Genomic DNA, 24150 nt, shown 5'->3' with positions numbered 1-24150 from the left:
TCCGTAACTGAGGGTGTCAGTGGCGCATTCGGCCACGCAAGCTGGAATCTTTTCCAAGTCCCGTGCTGAACTATATTTTCACTGAATACAACCACAAAAGAACATAATATCTCAAAATTTTGAGTCACAATCTCAGGCTTATTGCTGTCAAAAAGCAATTACAGGCTATTTTTATGCAGAGCTGAAACATAAAATTAAAGACTGGAATGAAAGAAGCATTTTTAACCCGCTCCCCAGTGCTCTGAGCGGCGCCGGAGAGCCAGTGTGGGTAGGAGCGGCACGTGCGCCGGGAGGCGGCGGGCTCGGCTCTCATCTGGGCCAGCTGCCGCGGGCTCTGTGCACGGCAGAGACGGGGGACAGCCGAGTCGCTGAGAATCTCCGAGGAAGCAACTTTCCCGGCAGCTTTGACCCCACGGGGCGGGTGGGGCCCTGGGCTGGGGGTGACAGACACCAGACACGCTCACATGTGTCCCCACTGTGGGGCTCTGAGCACTGAGCCCCGTGGGCCTGCTCTCCGAGCAGGCGGCAGGGGCCTGGGTCAGCAGTTCCTGCCCCCATCAGCCAGCAGAGACAACACCCAGCCCAGAGGCCTCACCTCCTCCGGGAAGCCCGCTGGGCTGCACAGAGCTGCCAGGCCCCAGGCCCGCCTGGACACGTGCCCCTTGCCTGCGAGGAGGCCCCTTGCCTGCGAGGAGGATCTTCCTTACTGACTGGCCCTGGGCCGGGGCAGGCGCCAGGAGCTTCAGGAGGGTGAGCACTTCTGGACTGGGCAGTGTCCAGGCCTGTCTGAGGAGGGGCACCCACTGAGTGACCTCGGCGAGTGCCACAGCCTGGGTCTGAGTCCAGCCTTCGCCCCCAGAACACACAGGCAGCAGCTGGAGCCCGGGCACTGCAGGGGGCAGGGTGAGCCCCGGTGGCAAGTGGGGACGCACATGCTGGTGATTCAATACCCAGGGCCTGAACACGTGTGGGGGACGCAGGGGCACAGAAACACACACGTGCACACACACGTGCGCACACATGTGCACACACACGTGCACACACTTGCACACCAACCTACATACCCCCACACACCTGCACACCCCACACATCCACACACACCTGTACACTCACCTGCACATACACCTGCACACTCACCTGCACACACACACCTGCACATACATGTGCACACTTGCACACCAACCTACATACCCACACACACCTGCACACCCCACACATCCACACACAACTATACACTCACCTGCACACACACACCTTCACACTCACCTGTGCACACACCCACACACAAATACCTGCACTCACCCACACTCCTGTGCCCCCTTGCACACACACCTGAACACTCACCGCAGTCACTTGCACACACACCTGCACACACACCTGCACACACACCTACACACCTATACCCTCTCACACACATACCTGCACACTCGTCTGCACACTCACCTGTACACACACCACACACCTATACCCACTTGCACACTCACCTGCACATCTCCTGCACACACAGCTGTACCCCACACCTGCACGCGCCCCTGCCCGTGCACAGACCCTTCTCTCAGTGTTGGCAGGGCAGCTGGCGGGGGCGGCTCTGTGCCCGCCAGGCCCTTCTCACAGGTGCTTCCGGGCCCTTCCAGCCCCCTCTACCCCCACGCTGTGATCAGTGCGAGCACCAGGAGTGAGCACCGGGCTGGCCAGTACCTGCTCCAGTGCTCTGTCCTGTGGCGACTCGCAGGGCTCCCTGATGAAGCTCGCCGCTCTCCCGCACCGCTAGGACCGCGTTAGTCTACGTGTGATGCGTGAGAGAAGCGTGTCTGTCAGACGCGGCAGCGGGGCTCACACGGAGAGTGGCGGCAGGGCTGGACACTGCCCGGCCTCTCCTCCTTCTGCCCGACTCTCTCGGGCTGTGGCCAGGTGCCGGGACCACCAGCCACTTGGCCCTGCTGGGGTCTCGCGCCGTGACGGCAGAACTCCGCAGCAGTGGCCAGCTGGTCCAGAGGGCACGACCCGTCCAACCAGGGCTGTCTGCTGGGCCCTGCACCAGCAGTCCCCGCAGGCCCCCGCAGTGTCCTCTGCTTGTTCTTGCTGGCACAGGGCCCAGGGCCAGCAGGTCATCTCGGCTTGCACCCCTGTCCTGTCCGTCCTGCCGGGGGCTGGGCTGTGTGCAGCCCCTGGGAGCTGCTCTGGTCTGTTCTGTCTCGGGGCCTGTGGACGTGGCCGCGTGGGCTGGCCAGGGACCTGGGTCCATCGTGGCAGTCGAGTGGAGTGGCCTGGGCTGGCCTGTCCTGGTGATGCCCCAGAGGCCGGTGCGTGCTGGGCTCGGCATTGCGTGGACAGAGAGCAGATGGCAGTGGCCGCCGGGCCCTTGGCATGCGGAGCAGCCAGGGGCGGGCTGGGGCAGCTCCAACTGAGCAGTGTCGGCCCCGAGGTGCAGCCACAACTGCCTCCACAGCACGGCCTTGGCCGGATCCCTCGCGGGGTCAAGGTGGCACACTGCCACCTGCCGTGGTGACACACGTGCTCCGGACGCTCCTCCCGGTTCCCCGGTCCCTCCCAGCCCGCTGGCCTCGGGTGACCCTTTGCTGGTGGGCCTTGCTGAGCTGTCTCGGCCTCTCGGCTCTTGAGGTCACCTGGGTTCTCACTAGCGGTTGGCACAGGAGGGTCTGCAACTTGGGGGGCTGTGTGTGCCCCAAGGGCTGTTGCATCCCTGCCCCCCTGAGGCATGGGCTGTCGTCCTGGTGACCCAAGTGCCATGTGGCACCGTGGGGCTGAGCTGGGCCTCTCCATCTTGCACTGTCCTGGTGGAAGGGCCATTGCTCAAATAGGCCACGCCTGGCCACTCTCAGCCACACTTGGTCATGCTTTGCTGTGCTCAGTCACCCTTGGTCCACTGGTCACCCAGACCGCAGCCTCACATAACTCTGGTGTTTATAGTTTTTGAAGGTGGGGGTGGTGAAAAGATCTTTGGTGCTTCCTGGCATCTGAGAAGAAGACGCCTCTTCATCTCTTATTTGTGGGGTGCTGTGGGTAACGTCATTGTCTGATTTTAGTGCAACCTAATCCTTAAGGGACCCCGTGTCCACTGAAAAGACGATTGGGAGCTTCTGTCGCAGATTCACCGAGGCAGCCCTCACACGGAAGGGCGAGAGCCCCGATGGGGCCGGGTTCTGAGAGACATTGGCTTTATCCGCCAATTTAGCGGGCGTGGGACTGTGGGGAGGAAAATCCATCCACATGCATCCCTGATGAGGACTCAGCTTCTCTCGGAGGCATGTCTGCCTGCGCGGAGGTCTCAGAATCCCAAGGACATCGTTGAGTTTACAGATGCATTATTAATGTTCCAATTAATATAAAATTCTCAGCTGCATTTTCGGTCACTTGAATGAGAACCAATAAATCTTAGACAATAAGATGCAAAGGCAGGGGAAATAGTCGTGGGACCCGCAGGCAGGGCCCAGGGCCTGTGTCCGGCTCTGGCCACGCTGGGTCTTCTCAGTGCTGCCACAAGGCTGGAAGTTGCCTGGGGGCTGCCCTCTGGGGTGCTGGGCGCCTTGTCACTGCTCTCGACCTCCAGCCTGACATCAGTTAGCCTCTGGGGACAGGCAGTCAGAGCTGCCCCGTCCACACCTGAGGGCTCAGTCTTCCTGTCCTCTGACCTGCCCCGTCACCACTGGGAGTTATGGCACCCTCTTCTGGGGCATGACTCTCCATAGCTTGCACCCCTGTCCTGTCCGTCCTGCATAGCGTGTTCCTGCATGGGGCGTGGTTATAAGGGCCTGAGCTGGCACCAGATGAGTGCCAGAGGATGTGCGGCAACTGCCTAACAAGGCTGGGGGGATTCCTGGGGTGGAGGACAGAGGGTGAGTGGGAGGGAAGGTGTGAGGGAGGGAGGCTGTGTGGGAAGGAGGCTGTGAAGAAGGAAGGTGTCTGAGAGGGACAGTGCAGGAAGGAGAGTGCGTGGGAGGGATGCTCTGTGGAAGGGAGGCTCTGTGAGCGGCTGTACAGGAGGGAGGCTGGGAGGAAGGGAGGCTTGAGGAAGGAGGGTATGAGGGAGGAGGATGTGTGGAAGGAAACCTCTGTACGAGGGAGGGTGTGCAGGAGGGAGGTATGATGAAGGAGGCTGTGAGGGAGGAAGGATGTGAGGGAAGGAGGAGTGAGGAAGGAGGCTGTGAGGAAGGAGGCAGTGAGGGAAGAGACTGTGAGGGAAGGAGGCTGTGAGGGAGGGAAGCTGTGAGGGAGGAAGCTGTGAGGGAGATAGACTGTGAGGGAGGGAGGTATTCGGGAGGAGGCTGTGAGGGAAGAGGCTGTGAGGGAGGGAGGTGTGAGGGAGGGAGACTGAGAAAGGGAGGTGTGAGGGAGGGAGGTGTGAGGGAGGAGGCTGTGAAGAAGGTAGGCTGTGAGGGAGGGAGGTGTGAGGGAGGAGGCTATGAGGGAAGAGGCTGTGAGGGAGGGAGGCTATGAGGGAGGGAGGTGTGAGGGAGGAGGCTGTGAGGGAGGGAGGTGTGAAGGAGGAGGCTGTGAGGGAAGAGGCTATAAGGGAGGGAGGTGTGAGGGAAGGAGACTGTGAGAAAGGGAGTTGTGAGGGAGGGAGACTGAGGGAAGGAGACTGTGAGGGAGGGAGGCTGTGAGGGAGGGAAGTGTGAGGGAGGAGGCTGTGAGGGAGGGAGGTGTGAGGGAGAAGGCTCTGTGGGAGGGAAACTGTGAGGGAGGGAGATGTGAGAGAGGGAGGCTGTGAGGGAGGGAGGTGTGAGGGAGGAGGCTGTGAGGGAAGAGGCTGTGAGGGAGGGAGGTGTGAGGGAGGAGGCTGTGAGGGAAGAGGCTGTGAGGGAGGGAGGTGTGAGGGAGGAGGCTGTGAGGGAGGGAGGCTGTGAGGGAGGAGGCTGTGAGGGAGGGAGGTGTGAAGGAGGAGGCTGTGAGGGAAGAGGCTATAAGGGAGGGAGGTGTGAGGGAAGGAGACTGTGAGAAAGGGAGTTGTGAGGGAGGGAGACTGAGGGAAGGAGACTGTGAGGGAGGGAGGCTGTGAGGGAGGGAAGTGTGAGGGAGGAGGCTGTGAGGGAGGGAGGTGTGAGGGAGAAGGCTCTGTGGGAGGGAAACTGTGAGGGAGGGAGATGTGAGAGAGGGAGGCTGTGAGGGAGGGAGGTGTGAGGGAGGAGACTGTGAGGGAAGAGGCTGTGAGGGAGGGAGGTGTGAGGGAGGAGGCTGTGAGGGAAGAGGCTGTGAGGGAGGGAGGTGTGAGGGAGGAGGCTGTGAGGGAAGAGGCTGTGAGGGAGGGAGATGTGAGAGAGGGAGGCTGTGAGGGAGGGAGGTGGGGGAGCAGCTTCTCAGACACCCCATGGCCACACATCACCAGGAGGCTGGGGGACACTTGGACCATGTTGGGTGCAGGTGCTGAGGCCACCTTCTATCCTGCGGGTAAGCATGACCCAGGGGGGAGGGTCCCAGGTAAAAGGCAGCAGCTCATCCTCTCACATCTGCCACGTGGTCACTGGACACCGACCCCCAGATGACAGTGGCCCATCACAGATTCTGCAGCTCAGCAAAGGTCGAGGGCTCCAGGGTGGGCAAGTACCTGGCCTCTTGGTGATGTGTGAAGTATGCGGTGCCCGAGAACCGGCGTCTTCGTGATGGCATTCGTGTCTCTGGGGCATGTCTCTGGGGTGTCTCTGGGGCATGTCTCTGGGGTGTCTCTGGGGCATGTCTCTGGGGTGTCTCTGGGGCATGTCTCTGGGGTGTGTCTCTGGTGTGTGTCTTTGGGGCATGTCTCTGGGGTGTCTCTGGGGTGTCTCTGGGGCATGTCTCTGGGGTATGTCTCTGGAGTGCCTCTGGGGTTTCTCTGGGATGTCTCTATGTGTCTCTGGGTATCTCTGGGTGTCTCTGAGCCTCTGAGATTGGAGGCCCTGTAGCGTAGGCTCCTCCCTCAGGGGCTCCGAGACCACAGGCGAGCAGCCGGGATGGATGTGGGTGAGGCAGGAGCCACCTCCTCATCTGCATATGCAGATCAGCCCATTAGGGAGGAGCAGCTTCCTCATTTACATATGCAGACCGGCCACCCCACATGCAGATCGAGCACTGGGGGGCTTGTGGTCAGGCGGGCGTGCCTGTGGTTGCATAGACCCGAGATGGATTCAGACAACATACATTAGGCTATTAATGTCTTTTAACATCGAGAAAATTGGTTCTGCCTATCGACATTCTCGTTCTCGAGCCAATGGCTTCTTATTTAACTCCCATTACTGGGGATGTCCAGCACCTCCAGAGGACACTGGGTATTAGCTGCGGGCAGGAAAATGATACACACAAACAGAACATTGATCATTTTGTCAGGGGTCCTGGCTGACACAGACCTGGGCAGCTCTGCCCGGCGAGGGGGCGGGGAGGCGCAGGCAGGTGGGAGGAGGCCCAGACCCACCCAGCTGCGCCCGGCGTCCGACCTCCTGGCTCGCTCACTCGGGGCCTGGCCCCCCCACCACGTGTGTGCGCCTGTTTCTGCAGGTGCTGAGTCAGACGAGGGTGTCCTGGCACCCTGGGCTGGCGTCGCTCTTGTGCTTTTGAACCACCGTCACCTGGAGGCTGGTGGGGCTCAGCCACAGGATGGGCACCTCCCATTTCCCAGGCTGTGAGGGAGGAAGCTCAAAACGCTTCCCGTTTTGCGGACTGCGTGGGGTTCCCTCTTGCCAGCTTGAGCCCCGGAGCAGACCCAGCGCAGAAGCCAGGACCAGCTCCAGCTGCAGCCGCAAGCGGGTGCCCAGAGCTCCCCGGCTCTGCGTGTCCGGGTGAGACTCCATTCTCCTGGGTCTCTGCTCAGAGTCTCAGCAGCGTCTCTGTGAGGACACACCAGAAGGTTTATCTCTTGGGAGTGTGGGGTGCAGGGCTCAGGGCGCAGGGCTGGGGTGCAGAGTGCGGGCTGCAGGCGTGAGGGGTGCAACCCTCGGAGGGTGGTGTGCAGGGCTGGGGCCGGGCTGTGGGCTGGAGGGCAGAGGTCACTGTGCTCAGGGCCTAGTGGGGGCCGCAGGGGTGCGTGTGGGTGCAGGGGGCAGGTCGCTGTGACTTTGCCTGTTGCGGCCGTGTGGGAGGGTCCTTGGCCCCGTGTCGGTTCCCTGACGCGAATTTGAGCGTCGAGGTGAAGGTGGCAAGTGCCCGGGTGTGACCGACCGTGTGAGGGACGTTTCCCTGACGGCCAAGGGCCAGCCTGCTCCTCGTTCCTGCCCGGCCCCACCGCCCACTCAGGGCTGAGTGAAGGCCCTGGACAGCCTGTGGGCCCCTCCCTCCCAGGTGAGGGCCTGAGCGGCCACGCGTTTTCCTGGCGTGGCGGCCGTGCTGTGTCCGTGACCCTGCGCTGGGCGGCTGCACCCCGGCGGGCGTGTCTAGCGGCGGTTTCCGTGGGGAGTGGGCAGCGCCCCACAGCACTGCCCGGCAGGCCCAGCTCTGTGAGCACCGTGGACGCTGCATGCGGGTCGGCCAGCGGGCAGGCCCAGGACTGGGACAGGGCCGCGCCCCCCACAGCCCTTTGAACAGGACGGGGAGCCCGTCTGGGAGTCCCTCTCCCCGTCACGGCTGCTCTCAGCCCCCTCTGAGGGGCTCAGGAGCAGGAGGGACAAACAGGCCCCCCGAGAACACAGGGCGTGGGAGTCAGGACTCGGCCTCGGTGCTCAGGTCAGTGTGGGAAGCACTGACCGCCCCCCCGCCAGTCCTCAGACTCGTGGACCATGCTGTCCTAGAAGGGAGCGTCAGGAGGCCGTGGAGGTGACACAGCTCACAGCTGTCGGGGACTCGAGCTCGAGCCTGACCCTGGAATCGAGTGAGGGTTGAACCCTGTGTGCTGGTTGGCAGAGTGTCACCAGGAGGGGCCCTGCCCCTTGGGGACCCTCCGTGACAAACTCCCTGGAAGTAGCAAAACTTCACAGAAAATCGAACAATCAAAAAACGGGCCACATGACATTCCAAAGGGCTGGTCCAGAGAGGAACATGGGCTGTGGCAGGTGGCAGGTGGCCCGTGGCAGGCCCACCTGGGCCAGGATCCTAAAGCAAAGCCGCCCCTCCCTAAGAATGCAGAAGTGACGGAGAATCTCACAGGAGGTGGACTGCACCCCAGCCTCACCCCAGACGGGAAGGGCTGTGTGTGCGCGTGTGTGCCTCTGTGCGTGTGTGTGTGTGTGCATGTGCGTGTGTGTGTGCTGTGCGTGCATGTGTGTGTTGTGTATGTGTACTGTGTGGGTATGTGTGCTGTGCTTGTATGTGTGCATGCATGTATGTGCCTGCATGCGTGTGTGCGTGTGTGCTGTGTGTGTGCGTGTGTGCTGTGTGTGTGCGTGTGTGTGTGCTGTGTGTGTATGCATGTGTGTGTGCATGTGTGTGTGTGTGCTGTGCTTGTATGTGTGCATGCGTGTGTGTGCTGTGTGTGCTATGCAGGTGTGCCTTGCTGTGCTGTGTGTGTGCTATGTGTGTGTCTGTGCTATGCAGGGGGTGTGTATGCTGTGCCAGTGTTATGTGTGTGTGTGAGTGTATGTGCTGTGCAGGTGTGCTCTGTGTGTGTGCTGTGTTGGTATGTGTGTGTGCTCTGTGTGTGTGCGGGTGTGTGTATGTGCTGTATGGGTGCATATGTGTGTGTGCTGTGTGTATGTGTGTGTGCTCTTTGTGTGTGTGCGGGTGTGTGTGTGTGTATGTGCTGTGTGGGTGCATATGTGTGTGTGCTGTGTGTATGTGTGTGTGCTCTGTGTGTGTTGTGCTGGTGTATGTGTGTTGTGTATGTGTGTGCTGTGTATGTGTGTGTGCTGTGTGGGTCTGTGTGTATGCTGTGTGTGTGCTGTGTGTGTGCTATGCGGGTCTGTGTGTGCTGTGTGTATGTGTGTGAGTGTGTGCTGTGTGTGTGTGCATGTGTGTGGGTGCTGGGCTCAGGTAGCGGGCACTCCTGGCCGGGCGTGTGTGGAGTGAGAGCGGCCCTGCCCAGCGGTGGTGCCAGGACGGGTGCCTGTGGCTGGCTGCCCAACCCTGAGCTGCCCTGGGAGCCCCAGTGCCCCGGTCAGGCCCTCAGGGCAGGGCAGGTGCAGCTGAGCCGCGCTCGCCCCTGGGTGCTGGGTGCTGGGTGCTGGGTCTGGAGCTGCTGGGAGCTGGTGGAGCGAGGAAGTTCTTTCCCGGGGCCCGGCCCGAAGTTGCACATGACCCGTCCTGGGACCATGTGAGAATTTAATGGCTTTTTATTTACTATCTTTTTTGGCCAGAGGACTTTTCTCCATAAAGATAAACATTTCATTAATTTTCCATTGTTCCGGTAGGTTCTAAGATATGGCTGGCCAATTTAAAGCTGGGTTATCTCGCTGGAAAAACCCCCATCAGAAGCACCCCCACATCTGCCCGGGGGTCCGGCCTGGGTGTTTCATGGCCGCAGAAGGAGAGAGAGGGGAGGGGAAGGGGAGGGGAGAGGCTGGGGGAAGGGGGAGGGGAGGGGAGGGAGAGGAGGGGCGGGAGGGTGAAGAGCGGGGGGCGGGGGGAGTGGGGAGTGGGTGCCGGGGGCCTCCCGCCTCAGCTCCTGCTGCTCTGTGGCTCTGGTGTGGGTCCGGAGTCCCGGGTTCTAGAACACGCTCAGCTCTGCCCGTGGCTCTGAGATGGCACGGGCCGGCCCCTGGCTGCCCCTCGCGGGTGGGCTCTGAACCCGCAGGCAGCTGCGTCCCCGTGGTGAGCCTCGCACCCCCTGGGCTGCAGGGCAGGAGGCGGGAACATCCCGAACCCGGGCCGTGGCGACAGACTGGGTGCTGAGCCCCGCCCTGCGCCTGGGGCGGGGACCCTGTGCGGTGCCAGGGAGGAAGCTGGGCTGGCTGGGCTAAGGCTGTGTCCTCCTCGCAGGCCCTCGGGCACCCTCTGGGTCTGATGCCCTCGGGCGTGCATCTAAGGTTCTAAGATATGGCTGGCCATCCCTCCATCTCTCCATCCCTCCATTCCTCCATCCCTCCCTCCATCCATCCCCATCCCTCCCTCCATCCATCCCCATCCCTCCCTCCATCCATCCCTCCATCCCTCCATCCCTCTGTCTCTCCATCCCCCCTCCATCCATCCCTCCATCCCTCTGTCTCTCCATCCCTCCATTCCTCTGTCCCTCCGTCTCTCTGTCCCTTCATTCCTCCATCCCTTCTCTCTCCATCTCTCCATCCCTCCATTCCTCCACCCTCCCTCCATCCATCCCTCCATCCCTCCCTCCATCCCTCCCTCCATCCATCCCTCCATCCCTCCACCCCTCCGTCCCTCTGTCCCTGTTTCCTTCTGGGACCGGCTGGGGGGCTGCAGGGCCCGTTCTTTGCTTCTCTCCAAAGTGCCCGGTAGCCCCCCAGCCTTCCTGCTCGATTCCTGCGGCCTGGCGGCTCTCGGACGCTGTGACGGGCGGTCACAGTGACATGCTCTGGCCCTCCCAGCGTCCGGACGCCTGGTTTGTGGGTTGGGCTGTGCCGTCGAGGGACAGCGGATCCACGAAGTGGTCTCTGCTCTACGCAGGGCAGTCGGTGCAGGTGGGAACTTCCTGGTGCCCGTCGTTCTCTCCCCTGTTCCCTCTTCTCCTGGGGCGGCCCTCTGTCCCGAGACAGGCCGAGCCCTGGGCCGCGCCGTCCCCGACGCATTCCGGAGCCTTCTTACTCTCTCCGTGGCCTCGTTCCACCCCACAGAAAGAACGTCTAGGGACTCAAGAGGATGACAGAGATGCGGGTGTGCACACGCATGTACAGATGTATATGCCAACACAGTGCATCTGGGAGTGCATGCACACGAACATCCAAATGCATGTGCATGTGTGCACACACAACACCCACAGACACACGCATGCAAGCTCGGATATGCAAGGATGAATTCACCAGTCGCACCTATATGCACACAATACATGGACACACCAGACATGCGTGCACACACGATGTACCTAAATGCAGGACAGGCACACACACGAAGACATGCATCTAGACATGCATGCACACATGTGTACAGCGAGGGTGGGGCCACATCTGGGTGCTCTCCAGGCAGTGCCCAGGGGGCTCTCAGGGTCTGCCTCCGGAGAGTGGGCGGCGCGGAGGTTAGGCCCTGGGGCGTGGGGCCGAGCACCACGGGCCCCTGGTGACCTGTGTGGCCGGCCCGACAGCCGCCCCGCGGCCCCAGCCCCCACCGGGCCCTGGAGCACCCAGACGGCCCGCAGCCCCGGCTGAGAGCAGAGCCCTTTCATGTGTCCGCCCGACTTAAGCCGCGGCCCAGCGGCCACTTGTGGCTCCTTTTGATGAGGCGGCGACCGTCCCTCCGCCCGAGAGGGCCCGCGAGGGCCGGGCCTGCGTCTGGGCGGAAGAAAGCGCCGCCCGGGCAGGTTCCTTGTTAGGGCAGATTACGGGCGGGCGGCACAAGAGCCTCTCGGGGCTGTGCCCGGCCCCCTGGGCGGGGGATTAGGGCACAAAGCCGCCCTGGCCTTTGTTGGCCCACTCGTGCAAGGGGCTCGGGGCGGGGCCCTGGGCATGGGGTGGTGGGCCCGGGCGAGGACGGGAGCTTTGAGCCGGACAGTGCTGGGGGAGGGCAGTGCGTGGGCGGCCCTGCCTGGGGGGCCAGGGGTCAGAGGTTGAAGTCAGGTGTGGGGGCCACCATCTCCCTGTGGACCAGTCTCCGCACAGCCTGGCGTCTGGGTGCTGGGCCTGCCTGGGCCTCAGTGAGCCTGAGACGAGCCTTGGGCAGGGGCGGCCGAGGGATGTGCCCTGGTGGGGCCGTGGGCCCTGTGGCCCTGCCCACAGGCCGCTCGGTGCCCGCTGAAGGACGCTGCGGCTGCCGGGGCAGTAGCCTCTCAGGGCATGAATAGCCTCGCAGGGCAACGTGCCACACACGCACTTCCGGAAGCTTCCACAGGAATAGCACAGCAGGCGGGCAGGGTGGGGGGGAGGTGGCCTCTCCCAGGAGAGGCTGGGGGTCAGCAGCTGCAGGCGGCCGGCCTGCACAGTCTCTGCAGCCACTCGCACCCGCCAGGGGCCAGAGCTGGAGCAGACCCAGGAGCCCTGGGCCCTGAGCCCCGAGTTGCCCCCTGCCCCATGTAAGCCCCCAGGCCTGCTTTGGGAGCCCTAATCCCCGAGGGCCCCCTCTCGGGCCTCCTACAGTGCTCCTGAGCCTTCAGGGCGTAATTTTGGCCCAGCGAGGGAGCCCTGGGCTGGCCCCAGCTAATTGTTCATTTGTGGCCAGAAATTCTTGCGCTGACCCCGGCTCCAGGACGACGCTACAACACCGGTGAGGCCGGAGGGTCCCAGGTCCGGAAGGTTCAAGTCACCAGGCCAGCAATCTCGCAGCACAATTGGGATTTTGAATTTTGCATCTCTGTCATTTCAAAAAAATGCTTAATCACAAAGATTTAAGGAGTCATGGCCTTCGGGCTCTGGGGGTGGGGGGCTCCTTCTGGGTTTGGGGGTGGTGTGAGTGTGCAAAGAGCAAGTGTGCATAGGAAGGTGTATATGAGTACACACATGTCAAGGAGTGAGTGTGTCTAAAGGGGCGAATCAGTGTGTAAAGGAGCAAGTATGTGCACGTAAGACTGACTGAGTTTAGGTGTGTCAAGGGTGTGCATAAAGGGATTTGTGCATATATGCATATGAGTGTGCGCATGTAAAGGGGTGTGTGTAAAAATGAGCAATGTGTATCACTTGTATCACTTGTCTTGATAAAGGAATAAGTATGGGTGTATAGAGGAATAAGTTTGGGTGTGTAGATGAGTGTGTAATGGAGCGAGTTTGTGTTTATAAACAAGTGTGTGTGTATATAAAGGAGTAAGTTGTGTATATAAAGGAGGGAGAATCTGTAAAGGAGTGAGTGTGTAAAGGGGCGAGTGTGTAAAGAGACAAATGTGTGTGCATGCTATAGGTGGCCTGTGTGAGTGTGTGTGCGTGCGTGTATGCGCGTGCATGTGTGAAGAGATGCTGTAGGTGGCCTGTGTGTGAGTGTGTGAGTGTGTGTGCGTGTGAAGGGATGCTGTAGGTGGCCTGTGTGTGAGTGTGTGTGCGTGTGTGAGTGTACAGTGTGAAGGGATGCTGTAGGTGGCCTGTGTGTGAGTGTATGTGAGTGTGTGTGAGTATGTGAGTGTGTGTATGTGAAGGGATGCTGTAGGTGGCCTGTGTGCTTGTGTGAGTATGTGAGTGTGTATGTGTGTGAAGGGATGCTGTAGGTGGCCTGTGTGTGTGAGTGTATGTGAGTGTGCGTGTGTGTGTGCGTGCATGTGTGAAGGGATGTTATAGATGGCCTGTGTGCTTGTGTGAGTATGTGAAGGGATGCTGTAGGTGTCTCCTGTGTGTGTGAGTGTATGTGAGTGTGAGTGTGTGTGTGAGTGTGAAGGGATGCTATAGGTGGCCTGTGTGTGTGAGTGTATATGAGTGTGTGTGCGTGTAAAGGGATGCTGTAGGTGGCCTGTTGTGAGTGTGTGTGCATGTGTGTGTGAGCGTGCAGTGTGAAGGGATGCTGTAGGTGGCCTGTGTGTGTGAGTGTATGTGAGTGTGTGTGTGCGTGTGAAGGGATGCTGTAGGTGGCCTGTTGTGAGTGTGTGAGTGTGTGTGCATGTGTGTGTGAGCGTGCAGTGTGAAGGGATGCTGTAGGTGGCCTGTGTGTGTGAGTGTATGTGAGTGTGTGTGTGCGTGTGAAGGGATGCTGTAGGTGGCCTGTTGTGAGTGTGTGAGTGTGTGTGCATATGTGTGTGAGCGTGCAGTGTGAAGGGATGCTGTAGGTGGCCTGTGTGTGTGAGTGTATGTGAGTGTGTGTGTGCGTGTGAAGGGATGCTGTAGGTGGCCTGTTGTGAGTGTGTGAGTGTGAGCGTGTGATGCTGTAGCTGGCCGTGGCAGTGGTTGTGGCCCAGCAGGCTCTCACCGACCCTGGCATCACGTGACGATTGCCTGCTCCTTTCTCCACAGGTGAGGCTGTGCGGCCAGGAGGGCCCCTGGCACGCCCTCGAGAGCCTGGGCTCAGACCCCTGCTCTGGCGGCTGCGCGGCCTTGGCAGTGAGGCGCAGGCGTCCCTGGCACGCAGTGTGGCTCGGCTCCCAGCCGCTGGCTGTGCCCGCTGCCCATCTGCGCACAGCAGGAGGCCTGGCAGGAGGCCACGGCGTGCATTATGATGACAGGTCCCGGGAGCCCGGGTGGGGGGCGGCTCCCCTGTAGTGACCGTTTTCTCTGCCCACACCCTCCTGTTGGGGAACGCGGGGAGTTGAGGAAGACAAGCCACTCGCAGCCTGGCATGCCTCGCCGTCTTCTGGGGGGCGATTCCGACAAGCTGTTTCCTGTAAACAGCCTCTCAGTGCAGCACAGATTTGGGAATTACCAAAGACATGACGAACAGAACCAAATCTTGGTCGCCCACAGTAGCTATGAGGAGGTTCTCAGAGGACGGGTCAAAATAGAATTCTCCAAACAGGAGAAAGCAGCTGTTCCACAATTGGAGCCTCCCCACCCACCCACCACCACCCACTCACCATCTACCCACCCACACCATCCACACATCAACCATCCATATATCCACCATCCATCCACCATCCGTCCATCATCCATCCATCCACCACCCATCCACCAGCCATCCACCATCCATCCACCATCCATCCATCATCCATCCACCATCCATCCATCCATCCACCATCCACCATCCACCATCCATCCATCCACCATCCATCCACTATCCGTCCACCATCCATCCACCATCCATCCACCATCCGTCCATCATCCATCCATCCACCACCCATCCACCAGCCATCCACCATCCATCCACCATCCGTCCATCATCCATCCATCCACCACCCATCCACCAGCCATCCACCATCCATCCACCATCCATCCATCATCCATCCACCATCCATCCATCCATGCACCATCCACCATCCATCCATCCACCATCCATCCACTATCCGTCCACCATCCATCCATCATCCATCCACCATCCATCCATCCATCCACCATCCACCATCCATCCACCATCCATCCATCATCCGCCCATCATCCATCCATCCACCACCCATCCACCAGCCATCCACCATCCATCCACCATCCGTCCATCATCCATCCATCCACCACCCATCCACCAGCCATCCACCATCCATCCACCATCCATCCATCATCCATCCACCATCCATCCATCCATGCACCATCCACCATCCACCCATCCACCATCCATCCACTATCCGTCCACCATCCATCCATCATCCATCCACCATCCATCCATCCATCCACCATCCACCATCCATCCACCATCCATCCATCATCCGCCCATCATCCATCCATCCACCATCCATCCACCATCCGTCCACCATCCATCCACCATCCGTCCACCATCCATCCACCATCCGTCCATCATCCGTCCATCATCCATCCACCATCCGTCCATCCACCATCCATCCACCATCCATTCACCATCCATTCACCATCCATCCATCATCCATCATCCATCCACCATCCGTCCACCATCCGTCCATCATCCATCCACCATCCGTCCATCATCCATCCATCATCCATCCATCCATCCACCATCCATCCATTCATCCACCATCCATCCATTCATCCACCACCCATCCATCCATCCACCCATCCATCCAGCCAGCCATCATAAATCCACCATCCATCCATTATCTATCCATACATCCATCATCCATTCATTGTACATCTACCCACCAATCACTTGTTACCCATTCATTCACCGTCCACCCATTATCCATTCATCCATTCATCAAATACCCATTCATCATACACCCACCACATATCCACGACCCACTTATCTACCATACATTATCCATCTATTCACCTACCATCCACCCGTCATCCATTTACCCATCCGCCATCCGTTTGTTGTCCATCCTTCCATCCACCACCCATCATGCACCATAGACCCATCCTCCATCCATCCACTCATCCATCCATCCCCCATCTATCTATCTATACCCCATTCACCCATCCATCCATACACCGATCATCCTTCTGTCACTACCCATCATTCATCCACTCATCTATTCATCCATCCATCCATCCATCCATCCATCCACTATCCATCATCCATATTTATCATTGAAGGGGTTGAACAACAGGCTAATATAACTTTGCAGAGACTAATTTAATTGCCAATTTTGGGGTTGCAAATCTGGTGTCAAAACATCAACTGAGCAACCTGACTTGGGGCATTTTTGTGAATTCAGAGGCTCTCGTAAGATGTAGGTTGAGAGAAATATCCCTTGGGGCTGAGTTAAAATCTCATTCCATGTGGAGGCAGACTCAGCTTGGGGGCCTCACTGCGCCCTGCGATTCTCCTCCCTCTGCTCTCAGAGCGTCCGAGTCCTGGTCTCGGTGACCCCGGCCGGGGGCGGCTGCTGCTGGCCCGTGGGGCGGTCCGTGTCCGCAGGGACGGGGCCTGGCCCCTTCTTCAGGGCAGAGAGAGGCCTTCCCTGCTCGCCGTGCTGCTGGCATCACGTCCCAGGCACGGAGCGATGTCGAGGAGAGCCCTTCCCGTCTGACTCAGCCAGGGCCTGGTCTCCCGTGTGCCTGGGCATGGCGTGACTCAGACTGACCTTAGCCCAGGCCTTTGCTTTGTACCCGCACAGCCCGGAGCACTAAACACGCGTGTTTACTTAATTTGCCCCGGCATGCAGTGTAATTACAAGCAGTTTGTTTTCTCTGCTGTAAAATATGTTCTGGAGGAGGAATAAAGTAATGTGGGAATTAACATTGTGATGTACTGTACGGGCGGTGCGGCGAGCGGACGCGTGGCCGCGCGGGCCGGGAGCCGCGGGGCGGTGTGCAGAGCCATAAAGAACCGAACGCTCCTTCCAAGTGGCGCTCCCCGCCTCCCCGCGCAGTAAGATTAATCTGCCCGGCCCCGGGAATAAACAACCGACACTCCAGTGGAGCCGGGAGACGCGGGGCTCCGGGCAGAGAGAGCGTCCTGAGGGGCCGGGCCTGGGGCCTGCTGGGAGGGAGAGCGAGGCCACGTGGGTGGGGACATGGGCCGCCCCGGCGGCCCTGGCCTTGGTACCTTGATGGCGGGACGCGACCCAGCTATGGAGCCTGTCCCTGCGGGTCGGGCTGCAGACGTGCCGCTCTGGATGCAGGTCGTGGCGGGAATAACACACCGGCCGACCCACCGTGTCCCACACCGCAGGTGAGCCTGACGGGAAACGCATGGCCTCACACGGCGGGCGACGTGCTCACGGCTCAGGGAAGGTGAGGGCAATGTGTGCAGGTATGTGTGTGCAGGTGTTTGTGCGGGTGTGTGTGTGCAGGTATGTGTGTGCAGGTGTGTGTGCAGGTGTGTGTGCAGGTGTGTGTGTGCAGGTATGTGTGTGCAGGTGTTTGTGCGGGTGTGTGTGCAGGTGTGTGTGCAGGTATGTGTGTGCAGGTGTGTGTGCAGGTGTGTGTGCAGGTGTGTGTGCAGGTATGTGTGTGCAGGTGTGTGTGCAGGTGTGTGTGAAGGTGTGTGTGAGGGGCTGTGCAGGTGTGTGGTTGCAGGTGTGTGTGTGAGAGGCTGTGCAGGTATGTGTGTGTGTGGTGTGTGTGTGAGGGTCTGTGCAGATGTGTGTGTAAATGTGTATGTGCAGGTGTGTGTGTGTGAGGGGCTGTGCAGGTGTGTGGGTGCAGGTGTGTGTGTGAGAGGCTGTGCAGGTGTGTGTGTGCAGGTGTGTTTGTGTGTGTGGTGAGTGTGAGGTTCTGTGCAGATGTGTGTGTAGGTGTGTATGTGCAGGTGTGTGTGTGAGGGGCTGTGCAGGTGTGTGCATGCAGGTGTGTGTGTGAGAGGCTGTGCAGGTGTGTGTGCGCAGGTGTATGTGTGAGGGGCTTGAAGTGTGCAGGGCTGTGCAGGTGTGTGCATGGAGGTATGTGTGTGCAGGTGTGCGTGCGTGCAGGTATGTTCATTTGTGTGTGCAGGTGTGTGTGCGCGGATGAGTGCAAGCAGGTCGGCAGCTATGCAGGAGTTGGTGTGTGCAGTGGCGCAGTGCACAGTTGTGTTCATGTGGACGCGTGTATGGGGGTGTGTGCCTGTGTCCGTGGACAGGCGGAGTATGCAGAGGCGCAGCCCCGGGGCACTGTCCTCCCCAGGTCTGGTTCTGAGGTTTGGGCCTGAGGCACCCACAGGGCCTGCGGAGGGCCAGCGTCACGGTCCCAGGGGTCCTGTGTGACATGCGTCCCATGTCCCCTGTGGGATGTGTGCTCCATGTATCCTGTATATGCTACGTGATTTGTGTCCTGTTTTTGATGTGTGTTCCATATGCACAGTGTGACATGTGTTCTGTGTGTCTGTGTGGTGTATGTTCCGTGTGCCCTGTGTCCCATGTGTCTGGGGGGTTCTGTGTCTCCATGCCTTATGTGCATCCCATGTGCCCTGTGTGACATCTGTGTGCCCTGTGGGATCCTCTGCTGGGACAGGAGGGATGCCCGGGTGGGCTGGGCCCCTCGCCCCACTCTCCCTCTCACTGCTCCCTGGGGCTGCTGCTGTGCTGCTGGAAGCCCCGTGTCAGGGTGGGCCCGTGGGAGAGCAGGCTTGGCTCACTGCCGTGGCTTGCTGTCACGGTTGACCGCCATGGCTCACCTCTGTGGGTGACTGCCGTGGCTCACTGCTGTGGCTCACTGCCGTGACTCAGTGCCGTGGCTCACCGCCGCAGTCCAGTGCCGTGGGTCACTGTCAGGGTTCAATGCTGAGGTTCACTGCCGTGGCTCAGTGCTGTGTCTCACCGCTGTGGCTCAGTGTGTGGCTCAGTGATGTGGGTCAGTGTGTGGCTCAGTGCTGTGTCTCACCGCTGTGGCTCAGTGTGTGGCTCAGTGATGTGGGTCACTGTCAGGGTTCAATGCTGTGTCTCACCGCTGTGGCTCACTGCTGTGTCTCACCGCCGTGACTCAGTGCTGTGTCTCACCGCTGTGGCTCAGTGCGTGGCTCAGTGCCTGGCTCACTGCTGTGTCTCACCGCCGTGGCTCAGTGCATGGCTCAGTGCCGTGGCTCAGTGCCGTGGCTCAGTGCCGTGTCTCACCGCCGTGACTCAGTGCTGTGTCTCACCGCTGTGGCTCAGTGCGTGGCTCAGTGCCTGGCTCACTGCTGTGTCTCACCGCCGTGGCTCAGTGCCGTGTCTCACCGCTGTGGCTCAGTGCGTGGCTCAGTGCCGTGTCTCACCGTTGTGGCTCAGTGCGTGGCTCAGTGCCTGGCTCACTGCTCTACTCTGTCATTCCCGCACGCCCCTGAACAGAACGGTGCTCTGGAAGATGTGCGTTCCCTGGACTCACTGGCCAACCCAGTGCCACCTCCTAGAGACCTCGTGGCGTTGCCCGCAGGGCATTCCTGTCCCCACATGTTCACCCCTCCCCCACTGCCCTGGAGTGTGCTGCTGCTCCAGTGTCAGCTGGGATGGTGCCCACGTGGCCACAGCAATGGAGGTGGGCTGCTGTGTCCCCGGGGCAGGGACACGGACACCGCTGGGCACTAACTGCCTAGAGTGGCACCCAGCAGCAGGGATACAGAGAGAGGACGTGGGACATGGGAACGTGGGACATGGGACATGGGATATGGGATATGAGACGTGGGACATGAGGACATGGGGCACGGGAACACAGAACACAGGATACAGGACATGGAGACATGGAGACAGGGGACTTGGGGACATGGGACACAGGGGGTATTGGAACATGCTTGAGAAGGGGCCGTGGGACATGAGGACACAGGGGACACGGGACACGGAATAAGGGAGATGTGAGCTGGGTGTGTGCAAACACACGTGTTGGCACTTTACTGCCCGTCACAGCTGCTGTCAGCCCGGAAATCGCACTGTTTCTCTCTAAGCTCTAAATCACTTGTTTTATAGAGCACCAAGAATTTTTTATTATAACATAATTCTGTACATAAAATATCACATTAAAGAAGAAGATAAAGTTTGCTACTTTTATTCCCCATTAATTTCCCTGAGCAACGCTGCAGAAATCTCCCTATCAGAGCACTGTGCTGAAGCCGGCGGGGGCAGGGGGTCCTAGGCCTGGGCTGCATCTGGTGCCCGCAAGGGAGAGCTTGTGGGCCCATGGCCACGCGAGGCACAGACCCATATGGGGGCACGGCGCAGACCCACGTGCAAGGGATGGAGGCGCCAATCTCACAGGTGCACACGTGGCTCCTGGCATGCAGGGACGTGTCACGGAAGACCCGGGTCCCTCTCGGGAAATGGAAGGTGGTCCTGGGTTTCACGGGCACCATGGAGCAATGACAGCCTCTCGAGGATGAGTTTGGGGGTCTGAGCGGTGGTCCTGGGTCCTCACCATCCTGTGCTCCGTCCTGTGTTTCCTGGGAAGCCGGGGGAGGCACAGAAGCAGGGGAAGATCTCCCGGCTGTGTTACGGGGGGCCTCCTACATGTGACGTCCCATGTGTCCTGTAGGGACCGGCGTGGCTGTTCTGTGTGCTGCAGGGACTAATGTGGCGGTTCTGTGTGTGCCGCGGGGACTGGCATGGCTATTCTGTGTGCTGCGGGGACCGGCGTGGCTGTTCTGTGTGCTGCGGGGACAGACGTGGCTGTTCTGTGTGTGCTTCGGGGACTGGCGTGGCGGTTCTGCGTGTGCTGTGGGGACAGACGTGGCTGTTCTGTGTGTGCTGCGGGGACTAGTGTGGCTGTTCTGTGTGTGCTGTGGGGACTGGCGTGGCTGTTCTGTGTGCTGCGGGGACTGGCGTGGCTGTTCTGTGTGTGCTGTGGGGACAGACGTGGCTGTTCTGTGTGTGCTGTGGGGACAGACGTGGCTGTTCTGTGTGTGCTGTGGGGACAGACGTGGCTGTTCTGTGTGTGCTGCGGGGACTGGCGTGGCTGTTCTGTGTGTGCCGCGGGGACTGACTGGCGTGGCTGTTCTGTGTGTGCTGTGGGGACTGGCGTGGCTGTGTGTTCAGCCAGTGACCAGGGCCCAGGGCCCACTCCCACAGACTGAGTCTCGTTGCCCACGAGATCTGGGTGTGCCCTCCCTGGAGAAACTGTCTCTGTCAGCTTTCGGCAGAAGGACGGGTGCTCCCTCGCTAGATGACAGTCTGGGGTGTGGCAGACTGTGCCCACCCCCCACCTCAGTCCTGCCTGCGGTGTTGTCCACTGCTGGAAGCAATGGTGGCTGCGGGTTCCAGCAACCAGGACCATGTCTGGGGCGATGCGAGTCTGCAGGTGACACAGCCCTCGGAGGCTGGGGGGACCACGAGGGTCCATGGGAGTCACAGCCCTGGGAGGGTGGGGATACCGTGGGCCAGCTGTAAGGCCGGGGTCCCCACCTCTCCCGGTCACCTCCAAGCAGCCCTGGGCAGAGCCCAAACACTCCTGTGCCAGTGGGCGTGGTAAGGGGCTGGTGCGGACCAGGCAGAGGGCGGTAGGTGGCAGAAGTGTCTGGGCAGAGCCAGGAGCAGCCCTGAGGGTGTGAGGGCGCAGGGGAGCAGCTGGGCTGGCTCATGCTGGGGACCGGGCCCAGGGAGGGCGGGGCAGCAGAGGGCCACACATCAGCGCCCCCTTCTCGCGTGCCACCAGGGAAGGAGAAGAAAGTGGTGTAGCTGCTCCTCCACCCGCCTCTCTCACACACGCGTGTGCACACGTGCATACAGGCTCATGCACACACTGTCCATACCATCACACGCATGTTAACACCAAGCACACCCTCTGCAGCAAACGCGTGCGCACATACATTGCACACACACAACCGCTTAGATACACAGACACACGTGTGGCCAGGCACGGAGAGATCAGAAGGCGTGAGGGGGAGAGGGGTTCGCAGAGGCTGGCGTTAGCATGAAACTTGAGCAAATTCTTGTTCCCTAGAGTCCAGTCGTGTCTGTCCTCTAGTCCTACAGGTGCAGGGAGTCGTCCAAGCGTCACGTCCCGAGCGGGGAGTCAGCTGAGTGCAGGCCCTGCCAGCCCCGGCAGAGGCTAGAGAGCCAGCCCACGACCACAGGCCTGCCTTTGTCTCCACAGCAGGCGACGCTTGCCCCTGCATGTCCGAAGGGATGTGGCTCTCTCTTTAAAGCCAAAGCACACACGTTTGCTCTGGCCACAACATCCAGGTCAGGGCAGCAAGCATGGCGTGCGAGCTCGTCCGGGGTCAGGCCTGCTCCAGATCCCCTGTGGGTGCCAGCTGGCAGTTCATGGGACCTTGTGTGCTTGCTCCAGTGTGCACATGTGTCCTAGCTGCACGTGTGTCCTGTGTGCACATGTGTGCCTGTGTGTACATGTGTCCCAGCATGCACATGTACCAGTGTACACATATGTCTTAGTGTTATGTGTGTCCTTGTGTGCACGTGTCCTCCTGTGTGCAACTGTGCCCCAGTGTACTTATGTGTCCCAGCAGCACATGTGTTCCAGTGTGCATGTGTGTCCAATGTACACATGTCTAGTGTACATGTGTGTCCAGTGTGCACATGTATGCACATGTGTCCCAGCATGCATGTTTCCCAGTGTGCATGTGTGTCCAGTGTACACGTGTGTCCAGTGTGCATGTGTGCCCCAGCGTGTACATGTATCCAGTGTACATGTGTGCTCCACTGCGCACATGTGTCCAGTGTACACGTGAGTCCCAACATGCATGAGTGTCCCAGCATACACGTGTGTCCGATGTGTCTGTTGGTTTCCCGCTGTTCCGGCTCAGCACGGCGACCAGCACTCCCTCCCACACGCCCGCTCTGGGATGCAGGTCAGGCCTGTGAGCTCCTCGGGGACAGAGAGCCCTGGGCCCAGGGGTCCTGGCTGGGCTGCCGTGTGGGGGGGAGGAGGGCAGCCCTGCCAGGGGGAGGCGGGGGGTGCTGGCCCGTGCTGCTCTGCTCTGTTCTGGGCGGCAGCTGGCGGCTGGTGGTGCTGCTCCTGGCTTGAGGCAGGGTTGCCCTCTCTGGACTCGCGGCTCCGGGAAGATGCGTCTGCCGAGGCCTGGCCTGCTGGCGCAGGGGACACCCTGGCCTGGACGCAGCCGTGGGCCCCTCCGTCTGTGGCGGCTGTGGCGTGTGGGCCGGGCTCGCCTTCCCGCCCACGGGCCCATCCCTGGCACCACCCCCCGCGGGCAGGCTGTGGCTCCGAGGAAAACCTGGGCCGAGGGCCACAGCTGCCGAGACGCAGACACGTCCCGGGAGGCAGCTGGGTGTCTCACGCAGCGCTGCTGGCCAGAGCACCTCAGATCCACTCGGGGGCCGTGACCCCCAAAGTCACCTTCCAGAAGATTCTGTGAGCCCGGCATCTGCCACCCCCACCCAGCGTCTCTCCAGGTTTACTATTCCTGACTGGCCCCCTCAGCACAAGGCCAGTGGCTGTGAACAATGCCGAGCACTGCGCAGGGCCGGGGTTGGAACAAGGAGGAGAGAGTTCTGGAAGCTTCTGGAGGGTCCCGGCAGGCGGCTGCTCCCTGGGCTCCTGTCCTGAGGGTGGGGGAGCTGGGATGCCCTTGGCACGGAGCAGAGGGGGTCAGGGCAGCTCTCGCCTCTACCGCTCGCGTGGCTGCGGGGAGACCAGCCAGGTGCCGCACAGCGCAGACGGAACCATCCAGAAGCAAACCCGCCATGGACTGGCTGGAGGCCGGGCTGGGTTCGAGGAGATGGCCAGCGCCGGTCAGCCGCAGCCCCTCTCCCTGTCTGGCCCTGCGTCCCGGTGCCGAGGGCTTCTGGGCAGAATGATGCCCTCTTTGTGGGGGGCGGGGTGGGAGAGTGGACGCCCCACCTCAGACCCGGCCTGCTGTGAAAAGGGCGCCAGGCAGAACGCCCTTTCGAGCACACTCTGCTCTGTGATGGGGGCCGTTGGGGTCCCCCGTGTGCCGGCTCCCACAGCTGGTGGGACCCCAACAACCCCGTGCACAAAGGGCCCATCCCAGCCTGCTCTGTCACCCCAGGGAGCTGCCCTCCCAGCTCAGGCATTTCTGCCCCCGCGGCAGGACGCTGGCTGGAGCAGGGGCGGAGGAAGGAGAGTGCGAGTGGGAGTGTCGGGCCCACCCCCTTGCCAGCCCCCCTCCCGCTGTTCCCGCACTCCTGCCCCGGGCTTTCCAATATTTACTTCTTAGGGTCGAGCCATTGCGAAGCTGTGATCGCAAACTCCGTGGTTGTTAATTGAAAATGCCCCCATGACGCCGGGAAGAAGGGGCCGTGGGGGGCCCAGCCTCGCCTGCCAGCTCCGTTCCCTCCAGAGGGGCGTCTGCCGGGCCTGGCGTTTGATTCAGAGCTCACAGCCGGAAGACTGA

Source organism: Sorex araneus, chromosome 2 (genome assembly GCF_027595985.1).
Source record: "Sorex araneus isolate mSorAra2 chromosome 2, mSorAra2.pri, whole genome shotgun sequence".
NCBI classification, from domain to species: Eukaryota; Metazoa; Chordata; class Mammalia; order Eulipotyphla; family Soricidae; genus Sorex; species Sorex araneus.
This window is presented reverse-complemented; position numbering follows the sequence as displayed.